At 43.2% G+C, this 23,914-nt stretch overlaps 1 protein-coding gene across 2 annotated transcripts in view; it reads right to left on the bottom strand.

Moving 5' to 3' along the window:
- prlra (prolactin receptor a) overlaps positions 1-20,566 on the bottom strand; it is a 35,208-nt gene extending 14,642 nt beyond the window's left edge. Inside the window, exon 1 of one of the 2 annotated variants that reach the window (XM_014138867.2) lies at positions 20,342-20,566. The gene's annotated coding sequence lies outside the window, so the exon portion shown is untranslated. Of the gene's footprint in view, positions 1-614; positions 637-20,341 lie in introns of those variants that run through there. The other variant, XM_045692585.1, reaches the window with a different exon arrangement.
- Positions 20,567-23,914: the final 3,348 nt, after the last annotated feature.

Here is a 23,914-nt window from a genome sequence, read left to right on the forward strand (position 1 = left end):
TACAGACTGCAATTTCAGGTGTGAGGTATCAGATTGCGCCCTGTGCGGTAAGGAGATCCTAGGGCTTCTTCTGATAGGCCTGTATCCTGACGCTCCCTGGGTGAATAACGATTAGGGATATTTCATTATTAAGGGGCTCAGGTATGACTCCTCTAGGCTAGTAGGGTTTTGAATGGCTCGGGTGGGTGCTGCCTTCAGACTGGAATAGCAGGTAATTAGAACCTGACCTGGGCCTGGTCGTCAAACATCAGTACACCAACTGGAGAGTGCTACAAAAGCCACAATCTTCGAAAAAAGGAATCCAAAACATATCTTTAGCTGTCCCCATAGGAGAACCCTTTTTTGTTCCAGGTAGAACTCTTTTGGGTTCCATGTAGAACCCTCTGTAAAGGGTTCTACATGGAACTCAAAAGGGTTCTGCCTGGAACCAAAAAGGGTTCTTCAAAGGGTTCTCCTATGGGGACAGTCGAAGAACCCTTTTAGGTTCTAGATTGCACCTTTTTTTCTAAGAGTGTACAGTAGGTACGATGGCTCAACAAAGTAGTCTTTAGACACTGTGTGTAGTTGTTTAGATATCTTTCTATATGAATCACAGTACGCACACACACACTAACCTTGACACACTCTGAGGCCTTGTCAGAAGAACCTTGACCGTCATGTGACCTAAACAGTAAAGTGTAAACCGGCCTGACCAGCCTCCTCATGATTCTGTTGATACAGGATGGGGACTGGGCTGTTGTGCACTGAGAGGTATCCTGGGGCATGGGATCACACACACACACACACACACACACACACACACACACACACACACACACACACACACACACACACACACACACACACACACACGACAATAACCTAAAACACAAGGCCAAATATTCACCGGAGTTGCTTACCAAGACGACATTGAATGTTCCTGAGTGGACTAGTTACAGTTTTGACTTAAAATCGTCTTGAAAATCTACAGCAAGACTTGAAGAATTTTTTAAATAGTAATATGAAAATATTGTACAGTCCAGGTGTGCAAAGCTCTTAGAGACTTACTCAGACAGACTGTTGTAAAAATCACTGCCAAAGGTGATTCTAACATGTATTGACTCAGGGGTGTGAATACTTATGTAAATTTCATTTTCAATATATTTGCATTTTAATTTTTTAACTTTTGTCATTATGGGATATTGTGTGTAGATGGGTGAGAGAGGGAAAAAAAATCGATTTAATCAATGTTTAATTGAGATGTGGAATAAGACAAGGGGTATGAAGACTTTATGAAGGCGCTGTATCTACACGATGGACATCGTTATTGCAGAGCTCCCTGGTGAAAAAGACATTGGTCTCATTACACTCCCTTCTTATTGTTCATCTTCTGAATGGCACATAGAGGTTGCTGAGCGTCTTCAAACTGTCCCTTGTGTCTGATGAATGGTATCTCTCATGACCAGGACTACGTCCCAAATGGCAACCTATTCCCTACATAGTACACTACTTTTAAGCCCTGTGGCTCTGGTCAGAAGTAGTGCACTAGGGTAGGGATGGGCAACTCCAGTCCTCAGGGGGCCTGATAGGTGTCACACTTCTAACCCAGCCCCAGCTAACACGCCTGACTCCAACAATCAACTGATTATTATCTTCAGTTCAGAATTCAGTTAGTTTAATCAGCTGTGGGATGTGGACAACGTGTGACACCACTCCAGCCCCGGAGGACTGGAGCTGCCCATCCCCGATGTAGGGAATAGGGTGTCATTTAGGAGGCAACCTAGGTCAAATGATGTATAAAAACTGAACCAGAGCATCATGGAACCTTTTGTAGGATGACGTTCATTGTAATGGAAACATCCAGAAGCTTGTCACTGTCGTACTGGAAAGATACTGTACATAATATAATCTAGTGGATGGACATGGTAAGCAGGCCTACTGGCATGGTTTTCGCACCACACAGACGCATATGCACAGACAAACACATGGTACAACATATTGTGACGGGTCTGTCTCACAGTAAATACCACTAGTGTTTCCTTCACATTCACCATGTCTTATGCCTCAGTGTTTTCACTGTACACAGAGTCATGAAAACATTCTCTTCTTCCACCTCCAAGAGCTGCTACACCCTCTACTTCTGAGTAGCCTAGTAGCCTAGCCTAGGTAGCTCAGTAGCAAAGCATCCCTGAGACAAGGTTATTTAGTGGGAAAATAAACTCTGTGTTTTACTACTGTACTTTTGGCACTATGGTATGCTGAATCATTGGTCCAGTTTAGCCAAACCTCAGGTTGAGGAGCTAACACGTGTATGAGGATGATACCGCTGTGCATTCTGTTGACAGCGCTCTAACAGAACTACAATCGGCTTTTTGGGGCGGCAGGTAGCCTAGTGGGCCAGTAACCGAAAGGTTGCTGGATTGAATCCACGAGCTGACAAGGTAAAAATCTGTCGTTCTGCCACTGAGCAAGGCACTGTTCCCCGCTAGGCCGTCATTGTAAATAAGAATTTGTTCTTAAGTGACTTGCCTAGTTAAATAAAGGTGAAATAAATAACAAATCATAATAAATGATGCTTTGCAGAAAGCCTTTGTTGAACTGAAATTGGAACTTAATGCAGGCAAAACTAATTATGTGTTATTTTCCAAATCACGTAAAAATGTATCTGATGATTTACACATTGATCGTGTCCACGCTTATTAATATCTGGGTATCTGGATTGACGAGAAGCTATTTTTCAGAAAGCATATTGATTAGTTACTTAAGACGTTAAGAATTAAAATTAACTTCCTTTATAAGAATAGGGCATGCCTTTCATTAAATAGCAGATAACAAATCATTCAGTTAACATTCATACTGGTTATAGACTATGGGGAAAATCGATTATATGAATGCAGCTGCCACTGTATTGAAGACAGTGAACACAGTTTATCATAACACACTCTGTATCAGAAAGTAGGCTGACCCTCCTTGAAGTCTCGTCGATCGATGCATTGAACTCTTTTTGTTTATAAAGCCCTCTTGCATAAGCTTCCACCGTACCTTACTACATTATTAACCTACAGACGAATACGAGCTACCAGACCGGTCTCGGGGATGGCTAACTCTGTAGATCTCTTCATTATTAACCTACAGACGAATACGAGCTACCAGACCGGTCTCGGGGATGGCTAACTCTGTAGATCTCTTCATTATTAACCTACAGACGAATACGAGCTACCAGACCGGTCTCGGGGATGGCTAACTCTGTAGATCTCTTCATTATTAACCTACAGACGAATACGAGCTACCAGACCGGTCTCGGGGATGGCTAACTCTGTAGATCTCTTCATTATTAACCTACAGACGAATACGAGCTACCAGACCGGTCTCGGGGATGGCTAACTCTGTAGATCTCTTCATTATTAACCTACAGACGAATACGAGCTACCAGACCGGTCTCGGGGATGGCTAACTCTGTAGATCTCTTCATTATTAACCTACAGACGAATACGAGCTACCAGACCGGTCTCGGGGATGGCTAACTCTGTAGATCTCTTCATTATTAACCTACAGACGAATACGAGCTACCAGACCGGTCTCGGGGATGGCTAACTCTGTAGATCTCTTCATTATTAACCTACAGACGAATACGAGCTACCAGACCGGTCTCGGGGATGGCTAACTCTGTAGATCTCTTCATTATTAACCTACAGACGAATACGAGCTACCAGACCGGTCTCGGGGATGGCTAACTCTGTAGATCTCTTCATTATTAACCTACAGACGAATACGAGCTACCAGACCGGTCTCGGGGATGGCTAACTCTGTAGATCTCTTCATTATTAACCTACAGACGAATACGAGCTACCAGACCGGTCTCGGGGATGGCTAACTCTGTAGATCTCTTCATTATTAACCTACAGACGAATACGAGCTACCAGACCGGTCTCAGGGATGGCTAACTCTGTAGATCTCTTCATTATTAACCTACAGACGAATACGAGCTACCAGACCGGCCTCAGGGATGGCTAACTCTGTAGATCTCTTCATTATTAACCTACAGACGAATACGAGCTACCAGACCGGTCTCAGGGATGGCTAACTCTGTAGATCTCTTCATTATTAACCTACAGACGAATACGAGCTACCAGACCGGTCTCGGGGATGGCTAACTCTGTAGATCTCTTCATTATTAACCTACAGACGAATACGAGCTACCAGGCCGGTCTCAGGGATGGCTAACTCTGTAGATCTCTTCATTATTAACCTACAGACGAATACGAGCTACCAGACCGGTCTCAGGGATGGCTAACTCTGTAGATCTCTTCATTATTAACCTACAGACGAATACGAGCTACCAAACCGGCCTCAGGGATGGCTAACTCTGTAGATCTCTTCATTATTAACCTACAGACGAATACGAGCTACCAGGCTGGTCTCAGGGATGGCTAACTCTGTAGATCTCTTCATTATTAACCTACAGACGAATACGAGCTACCAGACCGGTCTCGGGGATGGCTAACTCTGTAGATCTCTTCATTATTAACCTACAGACGAATACGAGCTACCAGACCGGTCTCGGGGATGGCTAACTCTGTAGATCTCTTCATTATTAACCTACAGACAAATACGAGCTACCAGACCGGTCTCGGGGATGGCTAACTCTGTAGATCTCTTCATTATTAACCTACAGACGAATACGAGCTACCAGACCGGTCTCAGGGATGGCTAACTCTGTAGATCTCTTCATTATTAACCTACAGACGAATACGAGCTACCAGACCGGTCTCAGGGATGGCTAACTCTGTAGATCTCTTCATTATTAACCTACAGACGAATACGAGCTACCAGGCTGGTCTCAGGGATGGCTAACTCTGTAGATGGCAATATTTTGAAGTTGCCGCAATTAGACCTACATTACAAAACGTTAATTGATATTGATCACCAATATTTACATTTCCCAACAGACATAATCATGGAGATAGATGGATATAAATTGATTTCTACGTCACCCTAATCTGATAATTGTCAGATTAGAGTTGAAGTGGTTGAAAGGAGGGGAGGATTGTCCTCCGGCTGTATATAGCTCTGTCTTACATAACCATAGCATCACTAAGCTGCAGCCCGCTAAGCTGGCAAAGTGAGTGAAGGCAAACAAACAGGGACGCTCATAAACATAAATTGATTCAACGTCTGTATAGTGACCCTAAATGTCTTCGTTCTCACAGTTCTCACCTTTTGCTCACTCAGGTCCCCCTTTTTCTATCCCTTGCTGGTTTATCCCTCTAGATACTTTATCGTGATTGAAAGGTTAAATTAAATCTCAACTATAGGCCATATCTAAGTCAGTAGGCTAGATAACAATGGGTTAGCTTAATATCTTGTACTTTATTTATTGGTCATTAGTAGTTAAACTAGATTTCTTTGGAATAAAAGCATGAAATAAATCAACTTTCTTTGGAATAACTATAGAACCCTGGGTCTAGGATAACCCTGGGTCTAGGATAACCCTGGGTCTAGGATAACCCTGGGTCATGGATAACCCTGGGTCTAGGATAACCCTGGGTCTAGGATAACCCTGGGTCTAGGATAACCCTGGGTCATGGATAACCCTGGGTCATGGATAACCCTGGGTCTAGGATAACCCTGGGTCTAGGATAACCCTGGGTCTAGGATAACCCTGGGTCTAGGTCATTAGTAGTTAAACTAAAAACAAATAAATAAATGGCTTTATGGGAAATCTACACCCTGATACCAGTAAACCTGCTAAAATAAGTAGTAATGAATTATTTTACTACACTGTACTTGGACCTGTACTTCCTTTGGATTAAAACCATAAAATAAATACACTTTCTTTGGAATAAAATCATAAAATAAATACACTTTCTTTGGAATAAAACTATGAAATGAATCAACGTTCTTTGGACTAAAAGCAATTCTAGAACCTTGAGTCTAAAGATGAGATGGCATCCTAGAAGAGAGGTGGTGTCCATGGCAACCCCATGGGGTGATACTTTATGTGAGGGAATGATTACAATTATTCCTAGATAATGGTATTTTTCTCTTTACCTCCCTTTCACCGATACAATGACTGATTATGATCAAACAACCATTTGTTACTCACAAGGAGTTTAGAACAGTCAGAGCACTGTCAAGGCCAATGAGGTAGCCTACGCTGAATTCTACAGCATCTTCCTTTTTCTCTCTCTGATTCCTCCTGACAGTGGGATAGGGGTGTATTACAATTACAAGATCAAACAATGCTCCTCCTCAAACAATAGGGTTATGTTTGATCTTTCAGCCTGGACCAAAGGGGAACAGCAGAGCACGTTAATGTAGCCTAGTGTGTTGTTGATTCCCAACACCCAATGCTTGTTCAGAGAACAGAATAGGTTACAGACTCATTTCAGAAGGTGTGAGGTATCAAATCCCCGAGTTAACACACTGTACGGTAAGGAGATCTTAGGGCTTCTTCTGATAGGCCTGTATCCTGACGCTCCCTGGGTGAATAACGATTAGGGATATTTAATTATTAAGGGGCTCAGGTATGACTCCTCTAGGCTAGTAGGGTTTTGAATGGCTCGGGTGGGTGCTGCCTTCAGACTGGAATAGCAGGTAATTAGTGTGTAAGTGTGTAGTTGTTTAGATATCCTTCTTCATTGGCCGTCACTGTAAATAAGAATTTGTTCTTAAACTGACTTGCCTAGTTAAATAAAGGAAAAAAGAAAAGAAAAGTGAAACATACACACACACTAACCTTGACACACTCTGAGGCCTTGTCAGAAGAACCTTGACCGTCATGTGACCTAAACAGTAAAGTGTAAACCGGCCTGACCAGCCTCCTCATGATTCTGTTGATACAGGATGGGGACTGGGCTGTTGTGCACTGAGAGGTATCCTGGGGCATGGGATAACACACACACACACACACACACACACACACACACGCACACGCACACGCACACAACCAATTCAAGAGGATGGCTCTTGAAAAATGTATTTGGGTTAATAAACATCCTGGTTTGTGATTGGACTAGTTACTGTGTTTCCAAATGGCTGCCATTTCTAGTTATTCTAAGTTCTTTGATTGTGCTGACATTTTCCTCCAGGGCTGCAACACACCAAGGTACACCTACTGTAGGTACGCAGAGCACACAGAACACACCAAGGTACACCTACTGTAGGTACACAGAGCACACAGAACACACCAAGGTACACCTACTGTAGGTACACAGAGCACACAGATCACACCAAGGTACACCTACTGTAGGTACACAGAGCACACAGAACACACCAAGGTACACCTACTGTAGGTACACAGAGCACACAGAACACACCAAGGTACACCTACTGTAGGTACACAGAGCACACAGAACACACCAAGGTACACCTACTGTAGGTACACAGAGCACACAGAACACACCAAGGTACACCTACTGTAGGTACACAGAGCACACAGAACACACCAAGGTACACCTACTGTAGGTACACAGAGCACACAGAACACACCAAGGTACACCTACTGTAGGTACACAGAGCACACAGAACACACCAAGGTACACCTACTGTAGGTACACAGAGCACACAGAACACACCAAGGTACACCTACTGTAGGTACACAGAGCACACAGAACACACCAAGGTACACCTACTGTAGGTACACAGAGCACACAGAACACACCAAGGTACACCTACTGTAGGTACACAGAGCACACAGAACACACCAAGGTACACCTACCGTAGGTACGCAGAGCACACAGAACACACCAAGGTACACCTACCGTAGGTACACAGAGCACACAGAACACACCAAGGTACACCTACCGTAGGTACACAGAGACACACCAAGGTACACCTACTGTAGGTACACAGAGCACACATGGAGGGACACTGAATACCATTAAAACCCTTTTTTTTCTAAGAGTTTAGGTCAAATTATTTACACAGTGTAAAAACTGAACCAGAGCATCATGGACCATTTGTAGGATGAGATTCATTGTATTCGAAACATCCAGAAGGTTGTCACTGTTGTACTGGAAAGATATATAACTGTAGTGAATGGACATGTTGAGCAGGGCCCCTGGCATGGTGTTCTCACCAATGGTTCACCAACATTTAACGCAGAGAGACATCTCATACTGTCAGGGATTTCTTCGTCGTCAGACGATATAGCGAAATCATCGTCGGAAAAAGAGGACCAATATGCAGCAGAGTTGAGATAGTTCATTTTGAACATTTAATAAACTCAAAAACGAACATACAAAAATAACAAAACAAACTCACGATTACTAGACAGTCCTGTTAGGCTCACACACGCTAAACAAGAAACAGTGCCCAAAAACCCCGGAATACTTAAATCAAATGCCCTTTTTAGAAAAAACACCACCCCGAACCACATAAACCAAATACCCTCTGCCACGTCCTGACCAAACTACAATAACAATTAACCCTTATACTGGCCAGGACGTGACAGTACCCCCCCCTAAAGGTGCTAACCCCGGAAGCACCTCAAAAATAACAACCCCCCCCCAAAAAAATGCCCCTAACTAAAGGGAGGGAAGGGAGGGTGGCTGCCGTCAACGACGGCACTGTGCTACACCCCCCCTCCCCAACCCACCTATATCTGGAGGTGGCTCTGGTTCTGGCAGTTCCGGGCAGACGACCCACCCCTGCAGCTCCGGGTAGACGGGCCACTCTGGCAGACCCGGAAGACAGTCGGGCAACTCTGACATGCCCCGGAAGACAGTCTGGCCACTCTGGCATCGCCGGGCACTCTGGCATCGCCGGGCACTCTGGCATCGCCGGGCACTCTGGCATCGCCGGGCAGTCTGGCCACTCTGGCATCTCCGGGCAGTCTGGCCACTCTGGCATCTCCGGGCAGTCTGGCCACTCTGGCATCTCCGGGCAGTCTGGCCACTCTGGCAGCTCCTGACTAGTGGGTGGCTCTGGCGACTCCTCACTGACGGGCGGCTCTGGCGATTCCTCACTGACGGGCGGCTCTGGCGACTCTTGACTGACGGGCAGTTCTGGCGACTCTTGACTGACGGGCAGTTCTGGCGACTCTTGACTGACGGGCAGTTCTGGCGACTCTTGACTGACGGGCAGTTCTGGCGACTCTTGACTGACGGGCAGTTCTGGCGACTCTTGACTGACGGGCAGTTCTGGCGACTCTTGACTGACGGGCAGCTCTAGCGACGTCGGACTGGGATGACTCACTTGAAGCCTGGTGCGTGGTGCTGGTACTGGACGTACCAGACTGGGAACACGAACCTCCAGGCTAGTGCGGGGAGCGGGAACAGGACGAGTCGGACTGGGCTGACGCACTTCCGGGTCCGCACGAGAGACAGGAGCTGGAAACCCAGGGCTATGGAGGCGCACAGGCAGTCTTGATCTTACCTCCTGCACAACCCGTCCTGGCTGGATGGAACTAGTAGCCCTGTACGAGCGGGGTGCTTGTACAGGGCAGACTGGGCTGTGCAGGGGCCTGATGGTAGCCGTGCGTAGAGCGGGAGTTGGGTAGCCTGGTCCTCGGAGGTGTACCGGCGACCAGATGCGCTGCGCAGGCATCCTCCTACCAGGCTGGATGCCCGCTCTAGCACGGCACCTGCGAGGGGCTGGAATAACGCGCACCGGACTGTGTGTGCGTATGGATGAGATAGTGCGCTCCTCAGCGAAACATGGCGCTCTCCACCTCATACGCTCCTCCATATAACCACGGGTAGCTGGCTTCTGGCTCTTCCTTGGCTTAGCCAAACTACCCGTGTGGCCCCGCCCAAAAAAATTATTGGGGGTGCCTCTCGTGCTTCAACGCCAGTCGCATTCCTCGGTAACGTTCCCGGTCCTTACCCGCCTTTCTCCATGGGCCCTCTCCGGCCATAGCTTGCTCCCATGTCCATTTCTCTCTTTTGCTCAACTCAAATTCCCTCTGCTCCTTCTTCTGCTGCTTGGTCCTGGTTTGGTGGGAGATTCCGTCAGGGATTTCTTCGTCGTCAGACGATATAGCGAAATCATCGTCGGAAAAAGAGGACCAATATGCAGCAGAGTTGAGATAGTTCATTTTGAACATTTAATAAACTCAAAAACGAACATACAAAAATAACAAAACAAACTCACGATTACTAGACAGTCCTGTTAGGCTCACACACGCTAAACAAGAAACAGTGCCCAAAAACCCCGGAATACTTAAATCAAATGCCCTTTTTAGAAAAAACACCACCCCGAACCACATAAACCAAATACCCTCTGCCACGTCCTGACCAAACTACAATAACAATTAACCCTTATACTGGCCAGGACGTGACACATACAGACATATGCACGGACAAACACATGGCACAACATATTGTGCCATATGTTGCTTACAGTAAATATCGTAAGTGTTTACACCTCTGTCCTGTCTCACATACTTCCTTCACCCTCACCATGTCTTATGACTCAGTGTTTTCACTGTACACAGAGTCATGAAAACATTCTCTTCTTCCACCTCCAAGAGCTGCTACACCCTCTACTTCTGAGTAGCCTAGTAGCCTAGCCTAGGTAGCTCAGTAGCAAAGCAGCCCTGAGACGAGGTTATTTAGTAGCCAGAGAACCCCTGGGCTGCCCATATTTCCAGAATAACCTCTGGACTGCCCCCGTTTCCAGAGTAACCCCTGGGCTGCCCCCGTTTCCAGAGTAACCCCTGGGCTGCCCACGTTTCCAGAGTAACCCCTGGGCTGCCCCCGTTTCCAGAGTAACCCCTGGGCTGCCCCCGTTTCCAGAGTAACCCCTGGGCTGCCCACATTTCCAAGCAGATCAAAGGGCCTTGCCAGGTTAAATATGGTAGGTAAAAAAAGGTTCATTGCTATAGAAATAACTATGAGTAACTACTGCACTTTTACATTGAAGGGACATGCCATGGAAACTATGGAATACTGAATCATTGGTCGAGAGAGAGAGAGAGAGAGAGAGAGAGATGGAGAGACAGAGAAAAGTGAAAGCGTGTAGATGAGCAGCTTAGCCTTGTACACAACTATACAAATAGATTTAGTTTGAATCGGAACATATCTACACATACATACTACCTCAATCAGCCTGACTAACCGGTGTCTGTATGTAGCCTCGCTACTTTTATAGCCTCGCTACTGTATATAGCCTGTCTTTTTACTGTTGTTTTATTTCTTTACTTACCTATTGTTCACCTAATACCTTTTTAGCACTATTGGTTAGAGCCTGTAAGTAAGCATTTCACTGTAAGGTCTACACCTGTTGTATTTGGCGCACGAGACAAATAAACTTTGATTTGATTTGAGTTAATTGCCATTACCTCACCACAGCTACTGTGAGACAGCTTAGAGATAAATCAATCTCACACAACCTTTATCTGCACACAACCTCCACAGGGGCTTGACCTTAAGTGTTAATTCCTAATTGTATGGATGCTGACACAGACACAAGCACAGCAATACCCACTTCTACCACCACCACCTCTAATGACAACCTTGTTGAAGGTTCTGCACACCAAACCTTGCTGCTTGGCACAACACGTGCCAACCACACTCACACAAACAAACTTGTCCCTTTTCCAAGATGAATGTAGCCTAGATTTCATTTTAGGACTGTGGTTGATGTGATAAATCCTGGGAGTGTTAATCATTGTTAATAACCATGTTTTTTTATTACCAATGTTATCATTAGATTAGTTTGGCTAAACTAAAAATGGCAGTTGACTTGACACCTACAGAGCTAATTAGATATAATCAAGGGCATGATACAAACATGATACAAATGCACATCTCAGTGCTAAAAGAGAGAGCAGTGTGCTGCTTCTCTCTCTCAGCTGACAGCTAGTCTCCTCAATTCAAAACAAGCACACAGCAGGATTTCTCATTGACTCACAGGGAAAATCTCATTATACAATTCACAAATCAGCACTTTCCACCGATTCATTTACTACTAGCTAGCCTCGACTACAGTGGGTTTTATAAGTTTTCATCCCTGGATTTCATTCACATTTTATTGTTTTACAAAGTGGGATTAAAATGGATTTAATTGTAATTTGTCGTCAACGATCTACACTAAATACTCTGTGAAAAGTGGAAGAAAAAAATACTTAAAAAAAAGATTAATAAAAAATAAAACATGAATACATCTTGATTAGATAAGTATTCACCCCCCTGAGTCAATACATGTTAGAATCACCTTTGGCAGTGATTACAGCTGTGAGTCTTCTTGGGTAAGTCTCTAAGAGCTCGGTACACCTGGAGTGTGCAATATTTGCCCATTATTCTTTTCATAATTCTTCAAGCTCTATCAAGGTGTTGGGGATCATGGCTAGACAGTAAGCCAAAGCCACGTAGTCTTGGTAAGTCACTCCAGTGTAGATTTGGTCTTGTGTTTTTGGTTATTGTCCTGCTGAAAAGGTGAATTCCTCTCCCAGTGTCTGATGTAAAGCAGACTGAACCAGGCTTTCCTCTAGGATCCCGTTGGTTTTTATCCTGAAAACTCCCCAGTATTTGCCGATGTCAAGCATACCCATACCATGATGCAGCCACCACCATCCTTGAAAATAAGGAGGCAGTTACTCAGTGATGTCTAGTGTTGGATTTGGCTCAAACATTAGGCTTTGCATTTAAGCCAAAAAGTGTTTTCCTTTGCTGTGTTTTTCTATTTGGGGTATTACTTTAGTGCCTTGTTGCAGGATGCATGTTTTTTTTTAATATTTGTATTCTTCTTTTCACTCTGTCATTTAGATCATTATTGTTGCTGATCCATCCTCAGTTTTCTCCCATCACAGCCATTGAACTCTGTAGCTGTTTCACTAATCATAGCTTCATCCCTGAGCAGTTTCATTCCTGTTCTCCTGCTCAGTTCAGAAGGATGACTGTATCTTTGATGTGTCTCTGTAGTTTAATACATCACCCACAGCACAATTATTAACTTGATCGTGCTTAAAGTGATATTGAATGTCTAATTTGTTATTGTTACCCATCTACCAATCACTGCCCTTCTTTGAGGCTTTTGAAAATCTCCCTGGTCTTTGTACTTGAATCTGTGCTAAATTCAATATTTGACTTTGGGACCTTACTGATGTTGTATGTATGGGGGACAGAGGCGGGGACAACCTGTTGAAGGTTCTACCCATGAAACCTCGCTGATCTTCAGCCACACTCAAACAAAATTGTCATTCAAAAATCATGTCAACCCCTATTATTTCACACATGGTGAGTCCATGTAACTTAATGTGTGATTTGTTAAGCCACATTTTACTCCTAAACTAATTTAAGCCTGCCTAAACAAAAGAGGTGAATACTTTTACATTTTAGTTAATTCATTATTATAAATGAGTACAAATGTATAAAACTTTTTTTTTCAGTTTGACATTGTCAAGTTTTTTGTGTAGACCCATGACAAAAAAACCACACAATTAAATCAATTTGAATCCCATTTTATAAAGCAACAAAATGTGAAAAAACTCAAGGGGGGTGAATACGTATGATACCGACTGTGTAGACTATACAGCCTATGTTCCTAACCTTTTACCTTTAGGAAAAAGCTAAATGGAGGCGTATATCTGTGTCACGTCTCTGACAGCGGCTGCTGAGAAATTGGCACAGCACAGCAGCGTGCTTTGAACAGAATAGAGGAAAGTGACAGTCAAAGTATGGAATGTGAAATGTCAGGACAACAAGCAGGAACAGTCAAATATTTAATATGCTATCTAAAAAGTTAGCCCCAACTTTAGCCAGACATTCACCAATATAAGATCGATTGCTATGTTAGAGGAATTATGTGTGTCCGGTGCTTATATTTATCATGTTACACACTTTACACCCATGTGTTATGGAAATGTGTTTACCCTGAGACAACCGCAAGGAGAATCGTCACGGAAACGATCGCCATTGTCCAGCACCCCTGGAACAATTGGGGTTAAGTGCCTTGCTCAAGAGCACAGCGACAGATTTTTCACGTTATCGGCTCTGGTGTTCAAACCAGCAACCTTTCGGTTACTGGCCCAATGGTTAAACCTCAAAGCTACCCGCTGCCTCACATGTAGGATAGGGTGTCCCAGGGCCGACGTTATGGGAGGACCTTAGGGGGCCTGGCCCGCCCTACCGCACCTCCTTGCCCATCCAAATAAAATATAATATAATAATACAAAAAAAACAACTGAAAGATACATCTCAGATAAAGCATCCAAGAGGGTGAAACAGCACCTCTCTGTCTCAGCATGTGTAGACCATGTATCTGATGCTGTCTGGTCAGTGAAACAGCTCCCCTCTGTCTCAGTACGTAGAGACTGTATCTGATGCTGTCTGGTCAGTGAAACAGCTCCCCTCTGTCTCAGTACGTAGAGACTGTATCTGATGCTGTCTGGTCAGTGAAACAGCTCCCCTCTGTCTCAGTACGTAGAGACTGTATCTGATGCTGTCTGGACAGTGAAACAGCTCCCCTCTGTCTCAGTACGTAGAGACTATGTATCTGATGCTGTCTGGACAGTGAAACAGCTCCCCTCTGTCTCAGTACGTAGAGTCTACGTATCTGATGCTGTCTGTTCAAAAAGAGTATGACAGCATCAGATACATGGGCAACACATGGCTTGGATGCTTTCTCTTGTGAGGTCATTTCAGCTATGTGAATTGAAGGGAAGTTGGCGGTTACAGTGTACTCTGTGGTGTACTGTTCGGATGCTGGAATAGGCCTTTCTCTCGTTTACAAGTTGGGACTTCCGGTTTTTGGAAATCCTGGGAAATCCTATATCTGATCTAAGACATATCCAATCTAAGGCGTATCCGATCTAAGGCGTATGGTCTTTTCTCATGGCTCAAACCAAGAGCAAGTCTTGTTGTAGCTTACCTCTGTTTGAATTGGAGAAAAATCTAAAGCCTCACACTTTGAAGTCAACCCGAGTTGGGCTGGTCTTGGAGGGCAAGCTCAATTTGCGTTTGCACTGCCTCTAGAATAGAAACGATGTCATGTTGCTAGCGAGCCAATATGACTGTGCACAGAGAGGAAGAGGAAGAGAGAACCACAACTCTGCGAAAAAGTCTCCCTCCAGTAGGTGGCGTTTTTCTTTGTTTCGCCCACCAAGCAAGGAGTTTTTGTATGGACGTCAATGAGAGTGTCGAATTTGGCAAACAACAAAAAATGTATGGCTTATTTGCTACTTGAGGTTTATTTGATTGAATAGAAGTTTCATAATACTTACGTTGTTACGGGTGGACTGATATCAGTAGGCAACGTAACATGCAGGTAACTTTGCAAAAAACACTTTATGTCGGAACATTGCTGCGGGGACTTGCTTCCATTCAGCCATAAGAGAATTAGTGAGGTAGGGCACTGATGTTGGACGATTAGGCCTGGCTCGTAGTCGGCGTTCCAATTCATCCCAACAGTGTTCGAATGGGGTTGAGGTCAGAGCTCTGTGCAGGCCAGTCAAGTTCTTCCACAACATTTTTGTAAGGACCTCTATGCCCGGGGGCATTGTTAGGCATTCCCCAAACTGTTGCCACAAAGTGGGAAGCACAGAATTGTCTAGAATGTCATTGTATGCTCTAACGTTAAGATTTCCTTTCCCTGGAACTAAAGGGCCTAGCCTGAACCATGAAAAACAGCCCCAGACCATTATTCCTCCTCCACCAAACTTTACAGCTGGCACTTTGCATTGGGCCAGGTAGTGTTCTCCTGGCATCCGCTAAACCCAGATTCGTTCGTCGGACTACCAGATGGTGAAGCGTGATTCATCACTCCAGAGAACGCGTTTATACTGCTCCAGAGTCCAATTGCGGCGAGCTTTACACCACTTCAGAAAGACGCTTGGCATTGCTCAAGGTGATCTTAGGCTTGTGTGCGGCTGCTCGGCCATGGAAACCCCTTTTTAACCTTCCGACGAACAGTTATTGTGCTAACGTTGCTTCCAGAGGCAGTTTGGAACTCAGTAGTGAGTGTTGCAACCGAGGACAGATGATTTGGACGCACTAGGCGCTTCAGCGGTCCCATTCTGTGAGCTTGTGTGGCCTACCACTTTGCGGCTGAGCCGTTGTTGCTCCTAGACGTTTCCACCTCACAATAACAGCACTTACAGTAGACCAGGGCAGCTCTAGCAGGGCAGAAATTTGATGAACTGACTTGGTGCAAAGGTGGCATCCAATGACGGTGCCACGTTGAAAGTCACTGAGCTCTTCAGTAAGCACAGGAGGTTGGTGGCACCTTAATTGGGGAGTTCTTGAAAAAGAAAAGGCGCTAATTCTAGGAGCTCAGATGCAATAATAACCTAATAACCAACATTTCAACAGAAAAGCTGTCTTCATCAGGGTATATGAATTGGGGAGAACAGGCTTGTGGTAATGACTGGAGCGGAATCAGTGGAATGGTATAAAATACATCAAACACATGGTTTCCAGGTGTTTGATGCCATTCCATTTGCTCCGTTCTGGCCATTATTATGAGTCGTTCTCCCCTCAGCAGCCCCCACTGTCAGTAAGGTAATTCTACTGTCAATGTTTGTCTATGAATGGCTGTGTGCTCGATTCTATACACCTGTCAGCAACGGGTTTGGCTGAAATAGCCGAATCCACTAATTTGAAGGGTTGTCCACATACTTTTGTATATATAGTGTATTTCGTTGATTGTACCGTATGTTATATACATAGTCTTAGCAAGCTCTTTGGCAGATAGCTAAGCTTTTCTAGCTATAATATTTAGCTAGCTAGCTCGCGTTGCAAACATTAGCCTAGCTAGATAGCATAAAAAAATGGCCGTAAAAAAGGCTCTAGCTTAGTTTAGAAGAAAGACCGATTTAAAAATGGGGTCGCGAGAGGAAATTTACTCTTGGTTGATAGAACGGGGATTATGTCAGTAACAGTGGGGGTCAGTGCCATGTAAGATTAGGGAGGACAATACATTTTTTTATGAGCATGGCCTTATTTCTATTACAGCATATTGGATGACTGTCAGTCCATTCACTCCATTCACCAAGCTCAATGTAACATTGACAGGTTTAGGATCCTACATGATTCTCGAATTTGCCCCCTACCCATCATGACGTTGCTACAACCTAGCCTACAAATGAAAGTTTCTAACATAAGGTGCACAGGTCGAGAGATATTTTTTAGTAACCAAGGTGACAGACAGTGACACATTCAATACCGCCTTGCAGACTCTTGCCTGAATCTAGCTGATCTAGGGTGTAACCATTAGTCCAAACAGTTTTAGTTGCAAAATGTTACAAGAGTTTATTGGACACATTCAGGTAGGTTCATACCTGTTTCGTTCCGTTTTTTTCCATTGAAAAAACATTTTGCAACAGAATTGGCAGAATGAATACACCTCTGATCACCCGCACACACAGTTCACTTTCATAGCAGCCACATACAAACAGCATCATCACATCTACCTGCTCTCATCCTCTCACATTTTCCCTTCACTTGTAGACTTCAGTGCACAACACAACAGCTTTCTGTGACCAGGTGGAAAAAAACCTCTCCATGCCAAACCTTAGTCATAGTCAACATACAGTAGCTGCAAGAACTAAGGCGCTAGTAAAACCACACAATCCAATCCATGTGTACTATCACACAGTAGTGTACAGCAAGTAGTTTAGCAGTTACACCGGCGGGCCCTGGTGGCAATAAATTAATAAAACCGAAAGCTTTCCTTGAATTGGAAGAGTTGGAGTGATGGATAGCATTAACCTGCTAGCTAAAATAAATATCTTTCCTCTCTCAGTCACATTGTAGAGTAGGCTAAATTAGCTGCAGTAGCTAGCTTAAGTGAAACTGGAGAAAAATAATATTAAATATCTCTCTCTGCTGATTCTCCTTGTCTTTCTCTCTGTTTGAGTCAACTACTCACCACATGTTATGCACTGCAGTGCTAGCTAGCTGTAGCTGATGTTTTCAGTACTAGATTCATTCATGATTCACTCTTTAAAATTCACTCTTAAAAAAAATGTTTAATTCACCGAGTAGGAGGGTCCTCCCCTTCCTCCTCTGAGGAGCCTCCACTGGTCAGTAACCTCCAGGAGCTGGTCAGTAACCTCCAGGAGCTGGTCAGTAACCTCCAGGAGCTGCTAGATGCGGTTGTAATGAACAGAAAGGTTTCTGTTTTCTATCTAAAATGTGGCTCTATCTTTTGACTGGTTGAAGCTATAAAATAGTATGACCCCATCACTGAAAGATAAGACTCTCATGAACACTTACAAACCTACTGTTTCCCTGTAAAAAGCCCACGAGTCGTTAGAACCGAGTGGACAAGACCAGGCACTCACTAAATCAGACTGGACAAGACCAGCCACTAAATCAGACTGGACAAGACCAGCCACTAAATCAGACTGGACAAGACCAGCCACTAAATCAGACTGGACAAGACCAGCCACTAAATCAGACTGGACAAGACCAGCCACTAAATCAGACTGGACAAGACCAGCCACTAAATCAGACTGGACAAGACCAGCCACTAAATCAGACTGGACAAGACCAACCACTAAATCAGACTGGACAAGACCAGCCACTAAATCAGACTGGACAAGACCAACCACTAAATCAGACTGGACAAGACCAGCCACTAAATCAGACTGGACAAGACCAGCCACTAAATCAGACTGGACAAGACCAGCCACTAAATCAGACTGGACAAGACCAGCCACTAAATCAGACTGGACAAGACCAGCCACTAAATCAGACTGGACAAGACCAGCCACTAAATCAGACTGGACAAGACCAGCCACTAAATCAGACTGGACAAGACTAGGTGCTAAATCAGACTGGAAGATCATACAACAATAGTGGTACTGATGACAGAATTATTGCCTGATGATCTTCTGAGTTTCCCAACACCTTTCTGATGCATTCCAGTCCCTAAAAAACACACTGTCTTCAGATTTAAATACTGTCAAAAATACTGTCCGACTGATTTGTAGACCAAATAAATTTTAAAAAGTCAACATTGGCCAATGATTACATAACTTGTTTTTTTACATGGTGGGGTCATGAATTGGCCGAGCTGATTATTGAGTTGCAGCTGCCAGTGAAAAGCATCTAAAATATTTGTGGAGATAATAATTTGAGAATAATTTCAAATGTTGAGCCTACCTGGTTAAATAAAGGTGAAATAAATAAATAAAATATATTTGCAGAGTTCACAACCTGCTACACTTGTAAGAAACAAGTTTTGATTTATTTCATAACCATCTATGAGTTTTGTCAATATTGTGTATTATATTTTGTTTGGAGTGTTCCATGTGAGCAGTGAGCACGTGTCTGGTTTGGTCTGTTAATGTTAAGGGAGCACACGCACCTGAGCATGCATATTAGTCGGTCTACCTGGCCTGCTGCGCACAAATGTAGGAAAGTGCCCATTTGGGGATGTTCTGATTGTCTTAACTCACCATTTCCACCACTAATAAACTGAGTTTCTCAGTAATTTTGTCTTCACCTCACACAGTAAGGCAACGAAGTAAAAAAAAGACAAAAAAAACACGTTTTACATTCTTTGCACGTTTTACATCCTTTGCCTAACCAAGTTGATTGACATGATACAATGTTGCACTTCACTAGCTATAGTTCAAGTCAAGACAGATAGAAATTGAGGCAGACAGGTGGAAGTAGAGAGATTCATGCGATTGAAAGTAGCTGGATTTTCATCCTGATATTTTCTACTGTTTTATTTTGTAGGATTTATGTATTATGTTTAGTTTACAATGCGGCTGGTGCTCTTGCCTTAGTTTAATTTTTACTTTGAGATTTTTTTTCTCATTTTAATTAAGAATTTTATGATTAACCAAGTCACAATGATTTTGAGAAACGAAAACGTTATTATTGAAATTGTACTACTGTTCCATGAAAATGCGCATATGATAATCCAAACTGGCACGCAGCTTCGTGGAAATGGTAGGAAAATTGTAAGGTTCTCCAAACTCATGCACAGCCTACGATGTGATTTATTTGACAATCAGATGACTGGCTGTGTTCATGCTACATTAAAAGGCAATACATTTTTACAGTTAAATTATATGTCTTTAATATGAAAAAACTTGACCCCTATGGAAATCAAATGCCCCTCCAACTGATCCGTTCTGGCACCGGCCCTGCTGTGTCCTACATATAATAGAGTTACATATTAGCATATGGTGCAGAGAATATAGTGATTCATTTAAATGATCATTCTTTTCTATGATATTTCTTAACCTACTGTAAATTATGAAGTGTTGTGCTAAAGTTTGTATTTTTAAAGTATTAAAACGTATTTCTTATTGTAGTCTATTTATGCTTTGGAAGTTAGCTGATGAAACTAACTAGATCGCCCACCCACCTAGCTTCCATCCCTGGAAACCAGTGTCAATGTTACCAAGTGGGCTATCCTGGCTAAGTAAATCAAATCAGGCTATGTAATGTAGCCTACTCACCTCACTTGCATTCGGCGAAGTCCAGCCAATTCCTTTAATTCCTTATGCTTTCCAGAGGAGCTTGACTCCCATGCGACGGCGCTCCAACGGAAACTTTGTTGATATCTGTTGTTGTGTAATGGGATACTTGGCTATAACACAGAACGAGGACACACACAGCCATGCACCTCAAGACTAAACCCAACACTAAAGAGCTTTCAGCATCTCCGGTCCTGAGGGCGAGAGAGGAGTTGACGGTGTTGACCCGCTCCCTCCCACAAGATCTAGAAACTCCGCCCAGCTCCAACGCATTTAGATACAGTACACTCTATACTCCTGGAAGTCGCTCTGCTAAATGCAATAAATGTATGCACTTTGAGTTCAATACAAGCAACATATTTCAATGTTCATTCATTTCATCTCCCCAGTTGATCTATGTGTTTATAATGTGATGTCACTCCCTTCAGACTATCGGTTTTGATGGCCCATCATCTATCCATCTATAGGAGATCCAACAGTTAAATTGCATTTAGCGCAGCAGTTATGTCAGGTTGGTCTCATAGACTAGACATAACATGGTCAACAAAAATCCGGGACACTCAAACTAATATGTTATGTTATGTTTGCCATAAAACAGAAGGTTACTGTGGTCCTGTATGGCTCAGTTGGTTGAGTATGGCACTTGCACTGCCAGGGTTGTGGGTTAGATTTCCAGGGCAGTCCATGCTTAAAATATATGCATGCATGACTATAGATCGCTTTGGATTAAAGCGTCTGCTAAATGGTATATATTATATTACTTAAGAAGGAGTTCCAATTTCATCACAGACAACTTTTGCTAATTAGCTACTTTGCAACTACTTTCTACTTTTTAGCTACTTTGCAACTACTTTCTTCTTTTTAGCTACTTTGCAACTACTTAGCATGTTAGCTAACCATTCCCCTAACCTAACTCATAACTCTAACCCCTAGCCTAGCTAACGTTAGCCACCTAGCAACCTAGCTAACTTTAGCATCAACAAATTGGAATTCGTAACATATCATACATATTGCAAATTCGTAACATTGTATGAATTATAATTCGGAACATATCATACGAAATGGATGATGGACATCCACAACTTAATGCATACCATACCAAACGTTTGAATGCCCCGGATTTTTGTTTACTACGTTATGTCTAACCCTGAGTCCTGGGCTCAGTTTCCCAAAAGCATCTTAAGGCTAAATTCATCGTTAGAACCTTCGTAGGAGCATCTTTAAATCTCTGAACTGTTAAACATAACCATTGTAAGTAAAGTTGCACTTGAAAACGCTCGTTATTTACCGACAGCCTCAGACCACTTGTAGAACGGCTAAGTACTTTTTTGCCTTTCCTCATCACTTTATACACAGAATAGCTCCTCTAAACATATAATCAAGCTGTGTATCTGTCTCTCTGTGATGGCCAGTTGAGTTCTATTTGTAGGCTACACTGTCTGTAATTTTTGCCTCAATATATTTCTTGATGTGTAACATGTGCACAATGAAACATATTGTAAGCTTTACAAGGAATTTTTCTAAGCATGGTCAGAGAGAGAGAGAGAGAGAGACAAAGAAACCATGGCTTGTACCATGGCCCATAGCTCATGAGAAAGAGGTTGGTGAGGTCAACACAGAGAAGGCTGAATTCCTAAGACAACACAGGAAATTCTTGAGTACAGTTTATAAGAAGAGTCACTTCGGGGGCTGGCCTGCCCTACATTAGCAGAAAAAGTATTTTAATTAACTAAAGGTAAACAAATACGTTTGGTTTACACATTTAGCCATGCAGTGGGGAGACATTTTTACAGTTTTAAAAGCTAATTTCCTGCAATTCTACACATTTTTGCATTTACTAATGCCATGTTAATATGATATCTGAGTGAGAGTGACTAACAAAATCAATGGGTGCCCTGCGTGCCCGGTCGTTAATTCGGCCAGGTTTCTACAAATAAAACATTTTAACTGACATGGGCTAATTGGAGTGACTGTCAGTGAGCGACATATAACAAGAGGAAAACATCTGATACACAACCAAGTTTAGAAATGACACCTTGTGTATTCTACTATTCTAACTCTCAACAGTAAGTTGAGACACCGACTGAGTTACTCTTTTTTATTAGATCGTCCTCATCTGTAGCGACAGCCATGAGACTACTAGTCTACATTTTTCAGGTTATATTTTTGATTTTATGAAAATATATTTACCATAACGCCATGCATTACAAAAATGAACATAGCGTGGGAAGGGTTTTGCAGCCACTGCACAGTTGGACGTTTTTTAGCAAATGGATTTTAACCCTGAAGAACTGTGCATAGCAGACATTGTTGAGATGGGAGATATGGTGTTGTTGTCAAAGTCTTTCTTCAGCCTTATCATACTTCTATAGCCCGGCCTAGCCTACAGATGAAGTCTGAACTGGACATAGCTAAGGATGGTCTGAGCATGTTAGCCACACCACATTATAGTTGATTATCTGATTTGAGGTCAGACGCAACATTTTCTTTTGATTGCTGCTACCTCCTCACTGGCCCTGGACATTATAAAGGATATATAGAAAACATGCATGAAAACCATCAGATCAGATTCACACGGTTAGCCTACATTACCTTCATCAACATCCAGTAAGACCTATAGTTGAAGTCGGAAGTTTACATACACTTAGGTTGGAGTCATTAAAACTAGTTTTTCAACCACTCCACAAATTTCTTGTTAACAAACTATAGTTTTGGCAAATTGGTTAGGCAAATTACTTGTGCATGACACAAGTAATTTTTCCAACAATTGTTTTCAGACAGATTATTTCACTTATAATTCACTGCATCACAATTCCAGTGGGTCAGAAATGTACATACACTAAGTTGACTGCGCCTTTAAAAAGCTTGGAAAATTCCATAAAATGATGTCATGGCTTTAGAAGCTTCTGATAGGCTAATTGACATAATTTGAGTCAATTGGAGGTGTACCTGTGGATGTATTTCAAGGCCTACCTTCAAACTCAGTGCCTCTTTGCTTGACATCATGGGAAAATCTAAAGAAATCAGCCAAGACCTCAGAAAAGAAATTGTAGACATCCGCAAGTCTGGTTCATCCTTGGGAGCAATTTCTAAACGCCTGAAAGTACCACGTTCATCTGTACAAACAATAGTACGCAAGTATAAACACCATGGGACCACGCAGCCGACATATCGCTGAGGAAGGAGACGCGTTCTGTCTCCTTCCAAGCAAAGGACCTTGTGAAGATGCTAGAGGAGACAGGTACAAAAGTATCTATATCCACAGTCAAACGAGTCCTATATCGACATAACCTGAAAGGCCACTCAGCAAGGAAGAAGCCACTGCTCCAAAACCGCCATCAAAAATCCAGACTACGGTTTGCAACTGCACATGGGGACAAAGATTGTACTTTTTGGAGAAATGTCCTCTGGTCTGATGAAACAAAAATAGAACTGTTTGGCCATAATGTCCATCGTTATGTTTGGAGGAAAAAGGACGAGGCTTGCAAGTCGAAGAACACCATCCCAACCGTGAAGCACGGGGGTGGCAGCATCATGTTGTAGGGGTACTTTTCT

This window comes from Salmo salar, chromosome ssa13 (assembly GCF_905237065.1).
Source record: "Salmo salar chromosome ssa13, Ssal_v3.1, whole genome shotgun sequence".
Lineage (NCBI taxonomy): Eukaryota > Metazoa > Chordata > Actinopteri > Salmoniformes > Salmonidae > Salmo > Salmo salar.